We start from the raw sequence: 9,037 nt of genomic DNA on the forward strand, positions 1-9,037 counted from the left end.
GGCACCGTTTTGCGGTGGTTCGGCTCCTACCTCTCCGGCCAGACGCAACGTGTGTTGGCAGGGAAGCAGAGGTCGACCCTAAGGCCCCTCACTTGTGGGCTGCCACAGGGGTCGGTCCTCTTGCCACTCCTGTTCAACACATACATGAAGCCGCTGGGCGAGATCATTCGTGGTTTCGGGGTGGGATATCATCTGTACGCTGATGATACCCAGCTGTACATTTCCACCCCAAACCACCCCAACGAGGCCGTCGAAGTGATGTCCCAGTGCTTGGAAGCTGTACGGGTCTGGATGGATGGCAACCGACTCAAACTCAACCCCTCCAAGACGGAGTGGCTGTGGGTTCCGCCCCCCAGTTCAACCAGTTGTTTCCATCTCTGGCCATCGGGGGCGTACAGCTAGCCCCCGTGGAGCGGGCGTGCAATTTGGGCGTCCTCCTGGATGCCCGGCTGTCCATGGATGACCATGTGACAGCCGTGGCAAGGGGGGCGTTCCACCAGGTTCGCCTGGTGCGCCAATTGCGCCCCCTATTGGACCAGGAGGCCTTACGCACAGTCACTCATGCGCTGGTGACGTCTCTCCTGGACTACTGCAATGCTCTCTACATGGGGCTTCCCTTGAGATGCACTCGGAGACTGCAGTTGGTCCAGAATGCGGCCGCGCGGGTGATTATGGGGAGTACTAGGTACTCCCATGTAACACATCTCCTGCGCGAGCTGCACTGGCTTCCTGTGGTCTATCGGGTGCGTTTCAAGGTTTTGATAACGATCTTTAAAGCGCTCCATGGCACAGGACCTAGTTACCTGCGGGATCGCGTCCTGCCCCATACATCCCTACGACCAATTCGCTCGCACAGAGAGGGACTTCTCCAGGTGCCGTCCACCAAACAGTGTCGGGGGGCGGTGCCTAGGAGCAGACCTTTCTCTGTGGCGGGCCCAGCCCTGTGGAATGACCTCCCCCCTGATATCAGGATTACCTCTGATCTCCGCTCCTTCCGTGTAAAGCTCAAGACCCACCTCTTCCAATTAGCTGGCCTGGCTCAACCATAGTTTTATCCTATTGCTCCTGACGGGTTTTTAAAATTTTGTAATTTAACTGAGGGTGTTTTAAATAGCTATTTTAATTGTATTTTTTATATATATATTTTATGAGTGTTACCTCCTCCAGGTATATGTATGTGTATGTGTTTATTTGTATTTGTATATGTATTTTATATGTATATTGTATGTGTTTTATTGTACGCCGCCCCGAGTCTGCTTGGCGAGGGTGCGGCTAACAAATTAAATTTCATTTCATTTCATTTCATTTCATTTCATGGAGCACAGACCAGGCAACTGATTGGAGCGGGGTCGGCTTGGAGAGGTCTTTTGCTGTCTTGAACACTTCCCGGCCACAGTACCTGAGGAACATGTATTTCTTGTGGCCTTCAGAAAGGCCCATGAGGTCGTTTGCCTCGAGGGAGCAGTCAAATCGTAGCATGTATGAATCCCAGTGCTCGGTGACTGGGTCATACTGAGTCGGTGGGGCGTGCATGGCCATTTTGCGTACAGAGGGTGTTTTGAGTTTGCCACTCAAAAATGGCTGCTAGAAACTGCACTGAGCTCTTGGCTGGATATACTTGCTGGATCTTTGCGTTCCAATCCCATCCTTGTCGCCAGTGTTAGATTGGGTAATGGATAGGCACACAGGCTTAACGGTAACAGCAGCTCTTTATTATAACACAACAAGTAAGAACAATCCAGTGAAGGTTTAGTCTGACAGCAGCCCTTTTATAAGGAGCTGTCAGACCCTTCGACCAATAGGAAAAAACCTCTGTTCCCACTGGAACAGAGGACCTTGGTGGAAACCACTGTAGTTAGTATGAGTATCTAACACAAATCATGTTGAATGTGTTACTGCAGCAGCCCAACAGAGACTGGCTGACATACGTATAAACCCAATATAGGATATTTAATGTTTTTCAATGCAGATATCCTGGCCAGAAAAAATCCAGATGATCACTAGACGGTAGCAAAGAGAAAATGCTAACTCTGTAGAAGAGGAACAGGCAGAGCCTGGGGGCAAAATCAAGACAGGGCAAGCTCCTAGAGTCATAATATGTCCACAAATGCTGCAAGTCCACCCGCCCTTGAATTGTATTAACTCTTATCTAATGTCAATATTGTCTTCACCATTACTTGACCATATTCTTATGAATAGACTTGAGCAATAAATCTTATAAGCTTGGTTTTACGTGAGATCCTGATTCTTCATGCCTGAATCTCGTCAATTCACCTGATTATATAATCCAATTCTTGCAGGTCTGAATGGATAACCTCGAGGAACCCCACCAGGTACGGCATCCCTGTTTGCAATGGAGTAGGGGGTCTTGAAAAATAAAGGCAGAATTGTGTAAAGATTCCCCTAAGCATCAACTTAATTTGACTATACATTCTTGTGTATAGGCTTGAACAATAAATCTTCTGAACTGGAACTTAATGGGATTTTGATTTTTCACACCTGACAATTATTTCCAATCAACTAAAGGTCTCCATGTGAACTTTTGCATTTTAGATATGGTGGATTTACTGGATTGCTTAGTTCCCAAGTAATATTAAGCCACAATAGATATACTGTATATAATACAGTATATTAAAAGCTCAGAACAAACTGTATTACAGTTTAAAATCTAAACATAGCTATCCAATCTTTTGGCCTGCCTGAGCCATACTGAGTGAAGAGAAATTGTCTTGGGCCACATATAAAATATATAATAATATTAATATATATTAATAACAAACGTCCTTCGTTTTTAAATTTTCTATTATTTTGTCGGGAGCAGCATAACTAGTTGTCTAAAGTAGCATGTGTCCTACAGGTCACAGGTTGGATACACCTGGTCTAACGTTTTCCCATCATTGAAAAACATCGTCTTTATTCTTCATCTGTTAATTTTACAGAATTTCTAAAGATTCTCACAACCATCATATAGAATTTGCATCTAATGGTAAACCATTAATTATAGTTTATTGAATAAATTCAATTTGACTGGGTTCATAAATTCCATTAAGTCATGATATCATATTTTAAATCTACAATGTCTTGGTTTCTAAAATTATCCCAAACCAAAAGCAAATTCATCTGTTAATGTGGAGGGAGGGATGTCAGGTGCAATAAATCAAGAAGCAAGGTGGTTCAAATAATTACAAGTTTATTGCATGCTAACGCTCTCTATAAAAACCTAAAGTACTAATGGTCAAAGCGAATTGGCAATAAATAAGAGTAAACAAAATTAAGATGGGGTGGACTTAGACCTCTTCTGGCCATGAAGGAACTCTAAATTGATGGCATACTTGACCTTTCCCTCAGTCTCAGCCTGATCAGATCCTAGAGGGAACACTGTTTTAGAATGATGTTCCTCATTTTTCCATGACCAGTTCAGTTTGGGGGGCGCTTAGCCCTACAGTTGCCAGAAGTCAAAAACTAACTTGAAGCACCTGCACACATATGCACAAATAGAGCTGATTTTGTTCAATGATGTTTATTGCTTTGTTTAGTTCATGTTCTCTCTTAGACATCAATAATTTGTTTCTTGATTTTTCATGGTTTTCACTTTTAAAGTATAACCTGCCTAGAGAGGTTTGGAATTAAGTGGCCTTAGGAAAAATGACATAGCTTCAAAACTAATCAAATGAAGTTCCATGACAGCACCTAAAATCAGTCTGACATTGATACCTGGGAAGAGCTAAATAATCATTCTATAAGCATCTTAGAACATTGTGGAGATTGTCCAAAGCCAGCGAAGATTTTCAAGAACAAATTCAGCTTAGCTAACTTTTTGTCAATTTTTCATTGGGTGACTCTTTTTGTGCATTGTGGGAATTCTGTGACCACGATATCTTTTAAATGTGTTTATTTATTTGTATAAAATTTGCATAAAATTTATTGGCTGCCCACCTTACTACAAGGGTGGCTTACAACAACAATAACAGCAGCATATTTGGGTGTCTGTGTGTATGTGCATGCATGCGCGCATGCGCTTGCACACACACACACACTGTATATATATATATATATATATATATATATATATATATATATATATATATATATATATATATATATATATATATATATATATATATATATATATATATATATATATATATATATATATATATATATATATATATATGGGTTGTGGGGCAAAATGTTCTAGAAGGCAGGTGCATCAGGAGAGAAAGCCCTTCTCCTAGACCCCACCCACAGTCTGCTTCTAGGTGCAATTCAAGGTATTTCTCACCTTTGAAACCCTTTATGGCATGGGTCCAGGCTATTTGAGGGACCATCTCATCTACTGGGATTGACACATCCCAGCATCCCACCCATGCTGGCAAAAGAGACATGCGATGGGCCCTGTCAGGCTGCAGCATGCCTTTTCCGCCGGCATAGGTGAAATGTGACAATCCCAGTAGGATGAGATAGTTCCTCAAATAGTCTGGACCTATGCCATGAAGGGCTTTAAAGGTAATCACCAATATCTTGCTTTGCACCCAGAAGCAGATTGTCATCCAACGTAGCTAGTGGAGTAGTGCTACAAGGGCTATTCTAACTGAGCCCAAGAACTGCTCAAGTCACTGGCATGGCACCAGCTGTAGCTTATGAATGATGTTCAAAGGTAGCAAAGAAGCACTCTGCAATTAAGTAAGATGGTGTGAATGGCATAATTATTAGGTGGGTAGGTAATTGACTCAAAAATAATTCTTAGAGTGTCTTCATAAATTGTTCCTTATCAGATCAGAGTGAAGTGCCATAACTAAGTCATTCTTGATCCTGCATTCTTTGGCATGTTTGCTAATGCCTTAAAATGAAGAAGTGAAGGGAATATGTATTAAATAATACAAATTGGGTGAAGGGGATAGCTAATATCATGGAAGACAGAAATAACATTTCAAGAAATCTTGCTACATTAGTGATACAACAAAGTTTATAGTCTTCATTTAGGAAACAGAAACTAAATGCAGATGGATAGATTGAGAGGGGCCTGTTAGTGGCATTTGTAAAAAAAAACATGTAATAATAGTTGATTAATTACAAACTAAATATGAGCCAGCAGTATGTCATAACTTCAAAAAGCAAAAAGGAGTCAATGAAATGTATGTTCAGCCATAAAAACCACATCATGTTTTTGTGGTGTGATACGGGTATTCTATGAAAGAGATCATAAACTCCACAGCATAGTTGGGAAAATAAATGCAGGATAAGCATAGATATTACCAAAACAAGACAATACAAGGCATAGATATGCTTATATGTAAGCAGGTTTAGAAATAGTTCCCATTGTTTAATTAAAATACCAGTGTTAGAAATTAAAGGCTTCAGATTTGCTCCGCCTCCCTTTTTAGCCAAATTAGTCTGATAAGGGAAATTATCTTTAATACTCCAGTTTGATCACCTCATAATAAATCCAAACATAGTGAAAAATCTACATATCTGAGGGCAATCTTCCTTTCCAGATTTCACATAATCTCAGGGCAACATTCTAATATACACATCCAAATCAGTGGTGGATTCCTACCGGTTTGGCCCGGTTCGGACGAAATGGTAGTGGTTTGGCGGCCTGGGTCTGCCACCACCCCAAAATGGTTCTCTGGGCGGTGCCATAGGCACCACCATCTTGTTTTTCGCTTCTGCGCTTGCACAGAACTATTTTTATTGCATTGCACATACACGCATATCGTGCATCAAGCACGCATATCGGGTATCAAGCACCCATAGCGCGCATCAAGCACACGGGCGCGGATAGTGCATCCACAAGCGAACCAGCAGTAGTGCCTGCCAAGACACACCCCAGATCCAAATGCCTCAGGATCAAACCCAAGACAGAATCACTTTAATCTCCACATCTAACCTTCAAAGCCCACTTGTCATTTTGTGTGTGTATGTGTGTGTGTATACACATCTATATATCCATGTATGTATGTATGTATGTATGTATGTATGTATGTATGTATGTATGTATGTATATGGATATGGATATGTATTCCTTTCCCTTCTCTTCCCTTCTATTCCCTTGGCAAGGTTTTTGGAAGTGGTTTGTCATTGCCTTCTTTGCAGGGCTGAAAAAAAGTGACTGGCCGAGGACACATACTAGGTCTAGTTGCTTTGACCACCACACCAAACTAGCTATTCATTTTTAAAACAAATATCTCAGACTGTATGTATACCTTCAAGTCAGCATTAATTTCTGATAACTGCCTGGATGAGTCCCTGCAATTTTCTTGGCAATATTTTCAAAGCAGCTTGCTATTACCTCCTTCCTAGGTTGAGAGAGAGCAACTGACCCAAAGTTCCCCAACTGGTTTTATGCCTAAAGCCCCAAAGGAATCATTTATTGGGATAATAATTCACAGTCTTCTTTCTAACCTGCTGCTTTGACCACTATACCAAAACTTGTTCTATCCTTTCCTTACCATGCTTCATTTTAAAATACTAGTCAGACTTTCAGGTACAAAATTGTCTTCAAAGTACAGGAGAATTACACATTTTCCCCAGTTTTCCTATTTTATATAGTCAAAAGTCATCTATATATGCATACAAAGTCCTGACCTGTGCACAACACCTGCTGAGTGACTTTGGGCTAATCATTCTCTGCATCTCCTAGAACAGGAAGTCAAAAATATCTACCACAAAATCACAGTGGACTGTTATGATAGATTATCAGTCATGGGATTTATTCAGATTGATTCTCTCCCTCGCTCTCCCTCCCTCCTCTCCTCATACACTACACTAAATCAATTAGCTAATATCCATCCTTCTGATAAATACATTAGCTTGGTTTGCTTTCATGCTAGGTTCTAGAAATGCGTATTCACTTTCTTTCAACACACATACTATATTACATTGTGGTTAGCTTCTTCAATCCCTGTTTTTCCAGAGAAATCCTCCCAGCGAAGATAGATGTTTTTTTTTATCAGTGTCTTTTGAAATGAATCTTTTCTACTCTTCCTGTTCAATGGTAGTCAATGCCCTGCACACCTCCTTTTTCGCTTCCTTTTTTGAAATGAAGTTTGAGGCACAATGCATTATAGGTAGTTCTTGATTTACAACCATTTATTTAGTGACCATTCAAAGTTACAACATTAGTGACAAAAGTGATTTATGACTGTTTTTCACACTTACAACTGTCCCTATGGTCACATGATTAAAATTTAGATACTTGGCAACTGGAATGTATTTATGAGAGGCAGCAAAGAAGTGGATCGAATATATTTGAGTGACTTGTTTTAGGATATATTGACCTAAAGATTCATATGTAGCATTCTCTTTTATGACGACAATAATTGAGCCCAAATTTTCCATTGCTAAGCTAGATAGCTATTAAATGAGTTTTACCCATTTTGTGACCTTTCTTTCCACAGTTGTTAAGGGGACTTTGGCTTCCACATTGACATTGCTTGTCAGGTTGCAAAAGATGATCATATCACCCAGGAGACTGCAACTATCATAAATAAGAATCAGTTGCCAAGCATCTGAATTTTGATCATGTGACCATGGAGATGCTGGGATAGTCATATGTGTATTGGAAGAAATATTCACCTAGTTCAGTTCCAAGCTGGGAGAAAGACACTGGAAACATGGGGGCTGATTGGAAAGATGATTTAATGATGAACAGAACCAACAGCAGTCCTGGGTCAGCTAACTAATTGGTTTGGTCAGTACATGGATTTTAATAGAGTTTTTGTAATTTAGAGGCTTGTTTTGTGTATCTTGTTATTTGATTTTAATTAGTCTTTCTCAGGAAGGGGAATGACTCTAAAGTGCTGGCTTCCTTGGATTTTTAATCTTGTTTACTAAATATAATTAATCCTAGATGCTGGCTTCCTTGGGGTTTTAATCCTGCCTTGAAGGATTATTTTTGGATTACAAAATCTGCATTTTTAAAAGGTGGCCTCCTTAGTTTCTTGGGGGGGGGGGAAGAAGACTAAGTCTGGATTCTGTTTTTTAAGAGCATGTTTCTCTATTTCTCGTTTAGGGAAATATAATATTCTGCCTTTTTTAATATTCCTTAAAATATTTCATTCTTCTAGCGGGTGTGGCTTCCCACACATGTGAAAAATGGTCAAAGGTCACTCTTGTATATATTATTATATACACACATTATATTATTTTGAAATAGTTGCTGAATTTTGTATGTATCTGCATAGGTTTACATGTATATCCTTTTTATCTCACCTTCCTTTCATTGTGTAATTAGACCGCTTTCTCTGATTTAACTTCATTCAAGTAACCTTACTTCCCCCTGCTGTTTTGTATGTCTACTGCACTTCAGCATTTCAGAAAATACTAAGAAAAAGCCCTTTCTATTATTTTAAATAATTCTTGTTTTTGCTCTTCATGCTGAGTAAGATAGAATCAGGACAAAACTTTAGAAATGATCGAGTGCTGCCCTCTTTTGACGAAATTCATGCTAACCTGTACAGCACATAAAATAGAGAGGCCTGAAATGTAAACAAAATTACAGTTTGAATACCGTATTTTTCGGAGTATAAGACACACCTTTCCCCACCCCCCAAAAAAGAGGGTGAAAATCTGGGTGCGTCTTATACACTGAATACAGCACTTTTGGCCTACTGAAACCCTGCCCCCTTTGAAAAAATGGACGTGCAGAGGGTTGCAAAGTGCTCCTGGGAGCTAGGGAGGGCAAAAATGAGTAAAAAATGGCCCGGTTTTGCTGATATTTAGCCCCCCCAGCCCCCAGGAGCACTCTACAAATTTATCTCTTCAAATTCATGGTGCATCTTATACTCCAGTGCATCTTATAATCCGAAAGATGCGGTATATACAGGGAATATTGTAAATCCATACTGTCAGGTGAAAAATATGAAGAACAGTAGAACTGAATTCAGCCATTTTTATCTATCAGCTTTACAACAATATTATTCCCTTACTCTGTTTATAATGACATTAAGACAACTAAAACTGTTAGATTCGCTATTAACTGAAGAAGCGTGAGGCAGCTGAGGTAAGAGAACAGCTATTTTATTCAGTAGAAACA

The sequence above is a fragment of the Natrix helvetica genome (genome assembly GCF_964273705.1).
Source record: "Natrix helvetica genome assembly, chromosome: Z".
NCBI classification, from domain to species: Eukaryota; Metazoa; Chordata; class Lepidosauria; order Squamata; family Natricidae; genus Natrix; species Natrix helvetica.